Source organism: Dermacentor variabilis, chromosome 9 (assembly GCF_050947875.1).
Source record: "Dermacentor variabilis isolate Ectoservices chromosome 9, ASM5094787v1, whole genome shotgun sequence".
Classification (NCBI taxonomy): Eukaryota; Metazoa; Arthropoda; class Arachnida; order Ixodida; family Ixodidae; genus Dermacentor; species Dermacentor variabilis.
The window spans coordinates 142,730,116-142,743,916 of record NC_134576.1 but is presented as its reverse complement, the minus strand read 5'-3'; positions in this window follow the sequence as shown (position 1 = coordinate 142,743,916).

The window sequence follows — 13,801 nt, the reverse complement described above, 5'->3', positions numbered from 1 at the left end:
TGCCCCTTCACAAGATTCTCCTTAGCAAGAGCTTCCCAGATGAGCGGATACTTTACCAGTCGAATTCTTTAGCTGTTCTTGAAACTGCGATGCTAACAACAGAAACTTCTCACCGTAGTTGGTTGCGTACTGCAAAAAGATCATGAAAAATAAGTTTAAGCTGTTCCTTCTCTTTATGAATTACGTTTCATTTGTTTATCTTACTCACTAATCTGTGAAGCAACGATTAGTGTCTGACTATGTTTGCGTATGCCATGTTCTGCTACGCGTTTGATTAGCAAGCAGTAAGGCTAAGAGAAGTAGTCAATGTATACCGCAGCCACGAGATTCCGCTGGTAATGCACCCTATCCATAAATAATTTCTTATATCCCCCACTATTTATTTCTCGTACTTAAAAGTATTAAATTCGAATTCTCAGAAAAAGAATTTAAGGTTGAAGAGAAATTTATGAAACCCTCGTTCTCTTATTCTCTCGTTACCTTCCCATTACTTTTTATTTCCTATATGCTTTCAGGGCTGAATATTCTGTTACACATTCTTTTAGCCTCTTATGGTCAGTTTTATTTGTATTAAATTTAGTCGTTTTCCTAATACCACCCGATTATTACTCATTCTCCAAAGTGGGTTAAAGCAATTTATTTATCATCGTTGTCATAATAGTTAAGAAGGAGAAATAATTTAACGATAAAAAAAAACAGAACACCGATCTGTGTTTTAGCCACGACGACGTTTGTGATGCCATCTGCAATTATCTGTGTTAAGCAAAAAGTATTGCATGCTTAATTCTTTTTGTTTTTAGTACTCACCTTCTTTATTTACTGTAATTATTTATTATTCACTTCGTATCTGAATCAGTTAATATTTAATTTCATAATTTTCAGTTACTAATATCGCTTCAAATTATTTCCCTGAATTTTTCACAATTTATTTCCTTGAACTTTGGTACCACCCGATACAGGGCCAATCCTCAAATGTGGGTTGCACAATGTTACTGAAGAACAATCAACCCACTCAGGGCCCAACCTCACAAAGGCCGAGAAGAAAACCATTCAGGTCAAAATTCTGCGCCATGTGTGCCTGTCCGACATCGCGACAAGTTAGGAGAGGCAATACCCGACAGGATATCATTTCTACCAAAATATTTCTCGATTTCGGCCGTTGAGAAATGTGCGGTTCCAGCTAAGCCGATGGTCTCTCATGAGTGTTCCATGAGACGCGAATCGACTCAATACTCTTTCTCACGCCGCTTTACTCAAGTGGGGCATTGCAGTTTGATAACTCGGGCAAAGACGAAGACCAAGATTGAGCCACACGTTGCCCAAAATGCGGTTGTGGCAATAGCCACCAGTCTTAAGCATCTCCCATGGATATTTCGTGTCGCTAATGACAGGAGATGAAGTCACGTGCAAGTATACCGATCCACTGCATAGGATGACTAGTCGTCGTCTCGTCGCATCGGCCGCGCCTATCCCGAGCCCGCGTGACGTCAGCGAGGGAGGCTGATGACTTACCTGACCACTTTGCCCTATATTTTCCCAAGCAATAGTGTTACAGTCGTTACACAAGGTCACTTCAATTTCAATAGCGCCTTAGTCGCTTTCTGGTGTGACGACCGTATAAGCCGGCATTCCAATGTCGTTAGGTGGGAGGCACAGCTCTTTGTGGTGCAGCTTCGTCTGATTTTCTTTCCTTCCTGCTTTCCCTCGCCCAATAAGCTCCCGTAAAGGTGAATTTTGGGAACAGCACACAGCACATTGTTCTCAGACATGCAGTTCACGGCATTTATTATTTGTACATTGTTCATTGTTTTACTGGCATCCGCGTTGTTTATTTTGCACAAAGTTTTAGTTTCGTCGGCCGTCGTAGTTACCCCTACTTTATGTTGAGCGAGAGGTCCCAGACTTCTTGCTTTCTGCTCACCGCACTTGAAGCGTTCGCAATACCTGGAAACCTAATAAGCACGTAAGCGAAGTCATAACAGTAGCAGAACAAGGAATGCCGGGAATGTCTCTGCAGCCATCGTTTCGACAAGGGAACTTGCCTTCTTCCCTGACATCTCTGTCTGAACTTCTTTCTAGTTTTGCATTTCTAAGCGAGGCCACTGCTGTCACGACCTACCATAAACATTTCCGAGGACAATCAGAGCTAACGAGGCGTCCACTTCTACGCTCCACTTCAACTGATGCTTGGTAAACTTCACATGCCGTTCTTTATTTGATAAAGCGCTGCGACAACGACGAACTCTCCCGAGCATCAACACAATCCATAGCCGTGTGTGGCAAATATAAACTATCCGTTTCCATCACATGGCAGGGTCACGTGCTGAAATACTTTTCCCAATTAATGTCATTTTTATATATATTTTAATGTGTTTAGCATTCTTTCGGAACTAACCGCTATTTCTTGGGGCTGCCTAACCGTTTTCGTGGGCCGAGCTCGAAGATGGTGCGGTCTAACAAAGCTGAAAAAACCACACGGTGCTACCGGTGGTACCGCGGCGGTAAGGGGAGCGGTTTAAAATTTTCCCCTCGTGAGCGACACAGTCGTGACGCTGCGGTCGCAGACACTGCACGGAGTTCCGAACAGCGCCTTGAGGAAGTGACGCTCGAAGTACCGGTTGGCTCCCGCTTACAAGCGAGGGGAGGGCAACCCAGAACACATTCTGCAACATAGTGTGTCTCCCAATGCGTGATAAGCGCATCTTTGGATATAAATTGGGGTTGGTTCTTCAAGAAAAAGGAAATAAGCCTTATTAAATAGAATTGTCCGGCAGTTTTGGTTGTGGTAGCCTCGATTGGGTTTTTTTTTTCCTAAACGTTAGTCACCTAACAATTGCTTCCAACCTTTATTTTTTCCTACGTGCTCGAAGACGACGGGATTCCCCGGGCTGCACAGGACGATGTGCAGTATACTCCGAAAGAGAGCATGGTCTTCGGACTGGTGGCGTATGAAGTGGCGAGGAACAGTCGGGGACCAAACAGGTGTCATTCGAAAATGCCACGCCAAAAATGGTTCAATCACGGGAGTTCCAAAAGAGCCAGTCATAACTGAAGAAATTGTCTGAACGTATTCTTCCCACTTTCCTAAATGGTGGACAAGTTTGGTGCAGCACGGATAATTGGTGGGTCTAGAAGTACTGGCGGGTGACTATGTGTTCATATAGTGTGCACATCCATTACATGGGCGATATTCAACTGCTGTGTTTGCACAAGATTGCAGGTTCCATTCCTGCGTACATTCCGACGGAGGCGGAATGAAAAAGCTCTCGTGTACTTAGACTTATCTGCGTTAATTAACCCCGCGAGGCCTAAATTGATGCAGAACACATCCACAACTCCACAACGACGTGCCGCTTTGGGACGTTAAACCACATTATTCAAAATTTTCAAACTGCTGTTCACAGTAATGGAGCCATCCTTAAAATGAAGATTCTTGCCGCCAGTAAGACGACAGTACTTTAATTTCGTTCAATTCTTTAATTATCGAAGGATAAACATGCAGCTCGTTATAATCTGGCGGCAGTATACCAACTTTCCGCCATTTCAATTCATTCTTTTTTTTTTCATATGCTCTTTCGTGGCACGACAAACATAATATAGAACTTTCATGGTAAATCTGCAAGAGTCCAGACAGGTCGAATGGCGTATGGTATCCGTATGCTTCTGCAAATAGAGCCCCATGGCTGGCAATCACCAATCTTTCCTCAAAGAGGTCATAGAAGCATCGATTATCCAGTGGAATGCCAGAGGACTTAGATGTGAGATGACTTACTTTCGTCAGTATGTATATTCTAACCGCTTCCCAACCATCGTAATCTGTGAACCGAAATTATCCGACCCAATCCGGCTATCCGGTTACAAATCAGTCACGTCCTCAACCTACAGCGAAAGCAGCAAAGTCGTTGTGTTTATTCATCGGGAATTTACCTACGTCGTTCAGCACGTGCCACCTCATGATGACAATCAGTATGCTTGCCTTACTGATAAAAAGGAAAAGCTAGCCTTTACACTGGTGGGTACCAACTCATCACATTAACCCAGTTTGCTAGCAAGAGACTGGAAGACTTCTTGACGTCAAGCCCTGGTTCATGGATTATTACTGGAGACTTTAACGCCCACCGCCCTATCTGAGGAAGCTCCAAAATTAACGGAATGGGCCGTCGACTGGCTTCATTTGTATCCAATCATGGGCTGTCCCTGCTTAATTATGGGAGCCCTATCTTTCTACGAGGCACATCGTACAACAATTGCTTAGACTTAGCGTTGGTGTCAAGTCGCTTTGCTACTCGTGTGAAATGGTTCTTGACATTGACACGCACGGGAGTAATCATGTCCCCAGTTACCTAAAAGTCAAAGGTTTGGCCAGCTGTCATTCCCCAAACATAATCCGGCGAATTGACTGGTCTGCACTCGAAACCAGCATGGAAGAAGCTTGTCGCAAAGGCCTCCCTTCTGGCCTTCAGCAAGCCATCAAGGAAGCAACGCAGAAAGCGGTGTGCACGGTGACATGTGCTCTCCAATGTTTTCATAATCCGACGTGAAGTTGCAGCGACTCCGTGCGATTCGTCGGCGTGCGGAGCGAAGGTACCAACGCACAAAGTGCATTCATGATCTAAAAATAGCCAGACGCACGCAAAAGAAGGTCCAGCGCCGAATAGACAAACTGGAGTCTCAGCGGTGGGCAAAATTTTGTGAATCCCTAGACGCCCGAAAACCTCTTTCTCATACATGGAGAACCGTGTGAGGCCTACGTGTATTTCCTGAACAACGCATGGGCTACGCATTTTTCGACCAATTCGGACCGCTACCCATCAACGAGCCATCAACCACTGGTTGTGTCTGATACCGCTTAAGTTTCCGACCACCTGGATACCGGTTTTAAGCCGATAGGCCCGTTTTTTGGGGGGTTTTTATCGGACTTTTGAGGCCTCCCGCGTGGCTGAGCGGAGCGCAGGCGCTGGGCCTGATGTTAGGTCCAGCGCTTTGACGGCGCTTGCGGGCAGCAAGACCGACACCATGGCATCGACGCAGCCTGAAATCGGTCTCCGCCACACGAATTTGCCGAATTCGGAATCAACGCTGAGCGGAGTCGCCGAAAATCCGCTCGAAACTCAAGAAATGGAATCCGACCACCTAGATGCCACCTCCGACCTAGAGGCATTTTGAAGAACGGAGAGCCCCAGGCAGGGGCAAACAATGGCAAGATGGCGCCGGCGAGTGCCGTCACAACGAGCGACGCAGCTACCTGCGCGGAAAGCGCGAGCGCGTCAAACTCAATCGGAGGGAGAGCAACGCAGCGGCCTAGGCAAAGGGCGCCAACGCTCCCGAAAAATGACGCGAAGATTATTATTAGACCAAAGGATGGATTGCCGGTGAAGGCACTACAAGGAGCCGATGTAGCGAAAGCCATCGGTGCGGCCTGCGGAAACAAGATTAGAGGCGGCAAGGACTTTATTATCAGATTGCGACTAGGCTCCAACATCATAATAGCGAGCACACCAAGCGACGAGACCGCGAAGATAATTCGAGGATTCACCAGCTTGAGTTTCGGAGGACGCTCCTTTGAAGTCAACACCTACGTAGCGACACCTGAAGATTGCAAGCGTGCCGTGATCCACGGTACAGACGCCGGGACCACGGAAGAAGAATTGATGGAAAACCTGACACTGCGCACCCAGGGTGTAACCATACTGGGGGCCAGAATGCTGGGGAAGTCGAAGACAGCCATCATTACCTTCCACGGACCCTTCATTCCCAGGATGGTCAACTGGTGGGGAGGCGAATACAAATGCCACCCATACCGACCGACGAGGCAAGTGTGCTACAACTGCGGACAGCAAGGCCACAGATCGGACGTATGTCCGACGCCGGATGCCAAGGCCTGCAGGCAGTGCGGAGCACGGAACCCGCCGGAAGGTCATCAATGCCAGCCAAAGTGCCTGGTATGTGGAGGCAACCATGCCACCGGGTCCAGGGACTGCAAGGAGCGCCTGAAGCAGTTCAAGGAGCTTCGCGGGCCGGCCTATGGCGGGCGGCAAAGCCGCCAAAAGAGCCGGAGCGGGCAGCAGCAGCAGCATCGGAAGAGATGGCTCAGCTCAGAGGGTGACCAGAGCCAATCCCGGAACCAGAGCCAGGAGCGGAGGGGGAGTTCGCGGAGCCGTTCACGGAACAGTTCGCGAAGCCGATCACGGACCAACGCTCCCCAGTCGTCCCAAGACATCAAGGGAGGCAAGCAACAGCCGCAGCAGCAGCGGCACCAGAAGAAGCAGAAGCCCAACAACAACATTAACAACGGCAAGGTGAGCTGGGATGCAGGCCCTCCCAAATCGCTTGTTCCGCACTCGGATAACAATAGTCGAAATAACATCAGTACACATGAGACTCAGTTAGAAAAAGAAAATAAGGTCCTCAGACAGAAGGTAGAGGAGCAGGATAAAAAGATTGAAGGGCTAATGAGAGCAGTTAGGGACCTCCAATCGGGAGCCCCTCACAGGGCATCGCATCCACAAGAACAGGCATCAGAAGCACTCGAATACTTTGGCAAGTTCATGGCAGAGATGAGACAGAAATTCAACATAATAGAGCAACAAATAGAGATGCAAAACACAGACATACGCAACATGCGTAAACAAGAAAGAACACAAGGGGTCAAAGACAAATTTGACCAGCGACGTCCAACATTAGGCCTGTATTCAGATAACTAATCATGGCCAGACCCAATAAAGGAAAAGGCAAAAACGAAAAACTTGAAATCTGGCAGTGGAATTGCAGAGGCTACCGAAGAAAACAAGGACAATTACAACAGTTCATCAACAAGCAGTTAATTCCGCCCGACGTCATTGCTCTGCAAGAGACCTGGGGCTTCACGCCAAAATTACAGGGGTATACATGCCAAGCAAACGAGGTCACTGGTCGAACAGCCATTCTGATCAGCAACACCCTTGCCGCCATAGCACACGACAAGATTGCTGACACAGACATAGATCATGAGATTACCGAAATTATACCGAAAAAGAAGAACGAGGGAAGTACTTTTATTGTAAACGTATACAGTCCTCCAAAGCAGAAGGGCGAATTCACGCACCTCTTCCACGGTGTGAGCAGGTTGGCTAAAAACAACACGCTCGTAATCGTTGGAGACTTCTACGCCAAGGATCCTAGCTGGGGATACAAGACCACCGATAAAAAGGGTACGACAGTCAAAGAGGCGGCTAACAACATAAACTGCCAACTCTTCACGGACCCAGAGGTCCCCACCAGGATGGGAAACAGCGTCCAGGAGGAAACCAGCCCTGACCTCACCTTCGTAAGAAGAGCGAGGCAGGTGGTCTGGCAAAATATGCTGGAAAGCCTGGGTAGTGATCATTACATCATCAAGACGCAAATCGGAATGGCTCACGTAAAGCGTCGGATAGGTACAGCAAAAATAACGGATTGGGATGCCTTTAGACAAGCCTGTGATGGACATCCGCTGGGCGCGATACTGTCAATCGAAGAATGGGGGAATATGCTGAAGGAAAGGCAAAGCGAGTACACCAAGGAGATTGACCGCACAGAGCAAATACCGGAGGTTGACTCTAGACTGCTTCGGCTATGGGAGGCAAGACAGAGCCTGACCAAAAGGTGGAGGAGACAGAAGTTTAATAGGAAGCTAAAGCTGAAGATTGCGGAAATTACGCAAAAGACAAAAGAGTATGCGGAACAATTGGCGAGAGCAAATTGGCAGCAATTTAGCAATTCCTTAAGCGGAACCCTGAGTACCGCCCGAACGTGGAGCATACTCAAAGCACTCCTGGACCCGACTAAAACCAAGTCGGAGAACAACAAGGCCATACAGAGGCTGGTTCACCAGTTTCAGGGCTCAGAGTATGAGCTCATAGAAAGAGTAAGAAACAAGTGATTCGGGTACGGTGACCCAGCAGCCTACACGGAGTGCTACAAGGGGAAAGAAAATTCTGATCTGGACAGGCGTATAACCAAAGAGGAAGTATACGCAGCAATAAGAAATACCACTAGGAATACGGCTGCAGGCGCAGACAAGATAAAAAACGCGCTGATTCGCAACCTCAGTGATGATCTGGTAGTCGAACTTACTATCTCAACAAGCACTGGGCGGAGGAGAAAGTACCCGAGGAGTGGAAGCATTCGGAGGTAGTGATGATTCCAAAACCTGGCAAAAAACTGCAAGTAGAAAATCTTAGACCAATCTCTCCCACGTCATGCTTAGGCAAGCTGTACGAGCGGGTGGTTACAATGAGGCTACAAAATTATATGGAGGACAACGAGCTGTACCCCCCCCCCCAGCATGTTTGCATTCCGCGCTAAACTATCGACGCAAGACGTGCTCCTCCAGCTCAAGGAGGAGGTGCTCAGTAACGTCCCACGAAACAGCGAACACGTCATCATGGCACTGGACATTAAAGGAGCCTTCGACAATGTCAGCCACGAAGCCATACTCACAGGAATGGATAGCCTGAACTGTGGCAGAAGGATTCATGGTTACGTCAAGGCCTTCCTCTCTAACCGGACAGCAACAATCGGCCTGGGAGCAGTCAGATCAGAGAAGTTTCGCACCCCAAACAAGGGAACTCCTCAAGGGTCGGTTATCTCCCCCATCCTCTTCAACGTCGCAATGATCGGGCTAGCAAGACAACTCGAACAACTTGAAGGCATACGGCACGCCATTTACGCTGACGACATCACGGTGTGGGTGAACCGGGGATCGCTCAGAGAAAAAGAAGAGTGCCTGCAAAAAGCGGCCACCTACGTAGAAACCTACGTTAGGGCCAGGGGCTTCACCTGCTCGGCGGAGAAGTCCGAGCTCCTAAGGGTGTGGCGAAGCAAAGAAAATCGAACGGTCCCTACAAGAGATGAGCTCAGCCTCAACGTATACCTCGCGGGACAACGCATTCCGGAGAAGACCACCATTCGGATCCTGGAGATGTGGCTTCAGTCCAATCAACGGTGCAATCATACTCTGACACTGCTGAAGACTGCCACCATGCAGGTAGCCCGTATGATCAACAGAGTATCTAGCAAGAGACACGGTATGAAGGAGAGCGACACACTTAGGCTAGTCACGAGCCTCGTGGTTAGCAGAGTGGTGTATAGCCTTCCCTACCACAAATGCATCAAGCAAGAAGAAGAACAAGCGGACGCCATACTGCGAAAGGCGTGCAAAACTGCGCTTCACCTGCCGCAGCGCACATCGACCGAGAAACTGCTGACCCTGGGACTGCACAATACCTTCAGTGAACTAAGAGAAGCACTACTATGCTTTCAGGCACGTAGGTTGATGCAGACCCCCACGGGTAGGGTGCTCCTGCGAAGATATGGCGGCGGCAACATGATCCAAGAGATCCAGCGTACCGAGGCCTATTCCGGACAAGTATCGCAGTACACTGCGAGTCGCAGCGATACCCAAGAATATGGACCGGAACCTGCACAAGGCGTGTAGAGAAGCAAGAGCGGAGTACGTGCAGAGAACCTTGGCGAACAAGGACAACACAAGGTATACGGACGCGGCAACGTTCGTCAAAGACAGAAGACACAACAGCAGAGCAGTGGCATCGGTGGTTAATTCGGACCTCAAGGAGATCACCAGCGCATCACTACAGGACTGCACGGTAGTCGAGGCCGAAGAGGCAGCTGTGGCTCTGGCAGCACTGGAGGGCTATCGATCTGGCAGGTCCCTAACAATAATAACAGACTCTCAAGCAGCATGCCGTAATTATACAAACGGCAGAATTGGGCGCAGAGCACGCCGCATACTCTGCTCATGCGACCCGGGAAACAAAGTTCAGCATACCATAATCTGGGTACCAGGGCACACTGGCATAACAGAGAACCAAGAGGTGGATAGGATAGCTCGAGGGCATACCAACCGGGCGTCCGACACATCCAGCCTTGAGGAAGCAGAGTCAGTACCCATGGGCTGCTCAGATATCCTAAATTATTATAAAGGGGTCAGACTGAAGTACCCACCCCCGGATAAGGATCTAAGCAGAGAGGATGTTGTTGCATGGCGACAACTGCAGACGGGTACTTTCCCGAATCTAAACCTTCTGAATAAAATTTTCCCTACACAATAAGAGGCTAAGTGCCCATGGTGCGGAGAGAAACCAGATCTGTACCACATATCATGGGTTTGTCAAAATATTGAGTCCCCAACTATCTATAAAATTAAAAACCCGAGTGCGGAACAGTGGGAGAGTATGCTTTCCAGCGTAAGCTTGAACGGCCAAAAGCGCCTAGCAAAAAAAAGGTGTAAACGGTTATCTGTCGCTATGTTTCTGGACATAAAACGAGCTTATGACAATGTTGCTCATGACGCCATACTTCATACTCTTGAATCGGTTGGCCTTGATGGCCGAGTGTACCGGTGGACGCGCAGCTACTTATACATGAGGTCCTTTATGAGCACACTGATGATCGTCCGACCTCTGAACACGACACAAACCGTGGTGTTCCCCAAGGTGGCGTCTGGAACCCCTCATCAATCAACTTTTTTCTTGTCGGTCTCGTGGGTCACATAGCAAGGTGTGCGAGCACACCTCGGTACCTTAAAATATCAATGTACGTCGACAACATCTGCGTGTGGACGTCAGGTGCAATACGTCCTCAGGTGCGCGCTAGGCTTCAAAAACCAGCGACTTCAATGTCGGCATACCTTAGCGCACGAGGCCTCCAGATTTCACCTGAGAAATGCGAGCTGGTCGCGTTTACGAGGAAGCTAATGATGTCCTAAGCCATATCTATCAATGGGCAAAACCTCCGTTACACCAGGACACACATATATTTAGGGGTGTTCATTGATCTAGACCTCAACTGGAGTCCCCATATGGCCCACCGGAAGAAACATCTAACGACCATTTCACACGTTTTCAAATTTCTTCAGAAGAACTTCAGTTTGGCCTAGTTGGTGTTTACTGCATATCATATTGACCGCAAATAAAGACGGGGACAGCGGAAGAGAACACAAAAACGTGTCGTCCTTGTGTTCTCTTCCGCTGTCCCGGTCTTTATTTGTGGTCAATATGATATGAATTTAGATTTCTTGGAGGGAAAACATGGAATATGTCAGTGCACGCGATGTTACAACTCTACAGGGCGCTGTTTCTCGGGTATCTAAGGTACAGCTTACATGTACTGAGCAATACCTGCAGAAGCAACATGCGCAAAATCGAGAGCGCTCAGGCGCAGGCACTCAGGGTTTATCTTGGATTGCCGCGCTGCGCATCGTCATCAGAAACAATAGCTGAAGGTAATAGGCACATATAGAAATATAGCTCAAGATTACCCAGTCAAAACTCATATCACATTGGAAGTGCTCAGAGCACACATCAGGTACATTTCCCGCGTCCCTTTCCACCACCGTGCCGCACTGCCGAAAGACAGGCCAGTGCCTCCTTTTGCCAGATGTCGGCGTACCATGACTGCCTCCCTCGAGATTATACACCTGCCAAGCGGCTGCCAGCACCCCCTTGGTGTTTGGCTCCCCCAAAGCTTGACTCTCGGTGCCAGGGATTCGAACGAAGGAAGAACTTTCGTCGCTAGCTCTCAAGTAGCTATCTCTACTCATGCTGCACGAAACATACAAGAACCATCTTCACATTTACACCGGTGGCTCGACAATTTTTTACGGATCTACAGGAGCTGTGATCTTCCCCGAAAAAGCCGTGACCATTCAGTTTAATACTTCTCACCGGACAACCTCGACTGCTGCGGAACTTGCTGCACTTCACAGCACACTTCACATGATTCATAAATCTATACCACGAAGATGGAGCACGTTTACAGATTCGACGGTAGCCCTAAACTGTCTGCTATCCGCAACTACGTCGTGGACCACAAGCCCAACTTGTGCTGGAAATAAGGCAGCTAGATCACCAACCAGCAGCAAAATGGCATCACTTTTCAGTGGCTGCCAGGCCACTGTGGCATCATGGACAACTAATGCCGATGAAGCTGCTAGGAGGGCTCACAAAAATGCTCGAAAGGAACCCATCCCGCTGTCAAGAACCGGCGTAGCAACAAAGCTTCGCAAACTCGCGCGTGATGCCACACGATCCATGTGGAACACGCCAGGTTTCCGACATACTCGACTGCACCGCCTGGAGCCATCCCTCCGACTGCGCATTTGATCTGGACTTTCCCGAATTGAGACAACTATTCTCTGCCGACTGTGGCTTGAAGGGTCTTTTACGCATCGGAATGGCTTATAGTGCTGACTGTGGTAGTTGCGGTAGCAAGGAAACAATTGCACATATCCTCTGTCATTGTCCCCGCTACAGTTCGTGACGCGGTTGGCACGCCTCAACAACCGGCCGCTTTTGGAGCACACCATCTTAGAGTGCCGGGCGATGCGATCTTCACACCACAAGGCGATGAAGGTACTACTGAAGTTCCTCCAATCAAGCGACCTGTTTGAACGACTGTGACGTGTGTGTGTGTGTGTGTGTGTGTGCGTGCGTGTGCGCGTGTGTGTGTGTGTGTGTGTGTGTGTGTGTGTGTGTGTGTGTGTGTGCGTGCGTGCGTGCGTGCGTGCGTGCGTGTGTGTGTGTGTGTGTGTGTGTGTGTGTGTGTGTGTGTGTGTGTGTGTGTGTGTGTGTGTGTGTGTGTGTGTGTGTGTGTGTGTGTGTGTGTGTGTGTGTGTGTGTGTGTGTGTGTGCGTGCGTGCGTGCGTGCGTGCGTGCGTGCGTGCGTGCGCGCGCGCGCCATTTATCTCGCATCTCATTTATCAGTCTCTCTCTCTCTCTGTGAAAAAATGCGCGCACTCATTCTACCCTGCTTGAGTTCTAAAATCGAGCCTACTTGCACAAAACAAACGTTACTACGCTTCATACTTACCTTATGTAGTAAGAACGAGATGGATGTAGAGTCGCCTATTTGATATTTAAAGAATACCTCTTCTGTGCACATTTTTGTCATATCCGGTATACATCTTCGCGTTCGTGAAGCTAACAATTGTTCACAAAGGGCAAAAAAGGTTACAAAAAAACTCTATTAAAGGAAATGTCGCCGCAATAACGCTGTGCTTTCAATAAGCGCGCGCAAAGGTTAACGCGTTTTTCTTCGTAATTAGCAATGACAACGAATGTTTTTCATAAGGTAGCGGTTATTGAGGGTAAAGGGTTTACTTACCTGCAAGTTGTTTGATAAACTCACCGACCAGATTCTCGCACATTCTTTTTAGCTTTGTCCGGCAGACAGCTTCACAATTGCATGTAGTTGATGCACAACTGCAAACTAACATTTATATAAAAACATACTATGAACAAAAAGACAGTGAAAGCGTAATCAAGGGCCCTATAACGTAAAACTATTCCGATATGTTTCTATTCCAATTTCCTGACGTCAAATTTGCGTAACCACCGGCGCAAGCACCGGGCGGTCACCCGCAGGGTTGTCTCAACAGACCAATCAAACACTCTCCTCGTTCATAGGAGGTCACTTTTGTTTGCTTGAAAAACGAATAACATTGCCTACACTGAGCGGCTTGTCGTATCTGATTGGCTGACAAGATGCGAGGAGAACGCTCAAATGGAGAGGGACTCACTGGGGCAGATCCAATGCACTGAAAATCGATAACCGGATGAAGAGGGTGGTGCCGGCGTCTGCGATTGGTCGGCTTTCCCTTACTTAGCTTGTGGTGGCTGGTCGAAAATCACGGCGGCATGCAACGGAAGCTTAAGAATGACGCTAAAACTGACCCTCAGCAAAGAAGAGTTGGCCAAATCAGGTGGTAAACGTGCCGAAAGGGCTCGAAAATGTTGCACGGCCACGCAAGAAGTTTTATTGT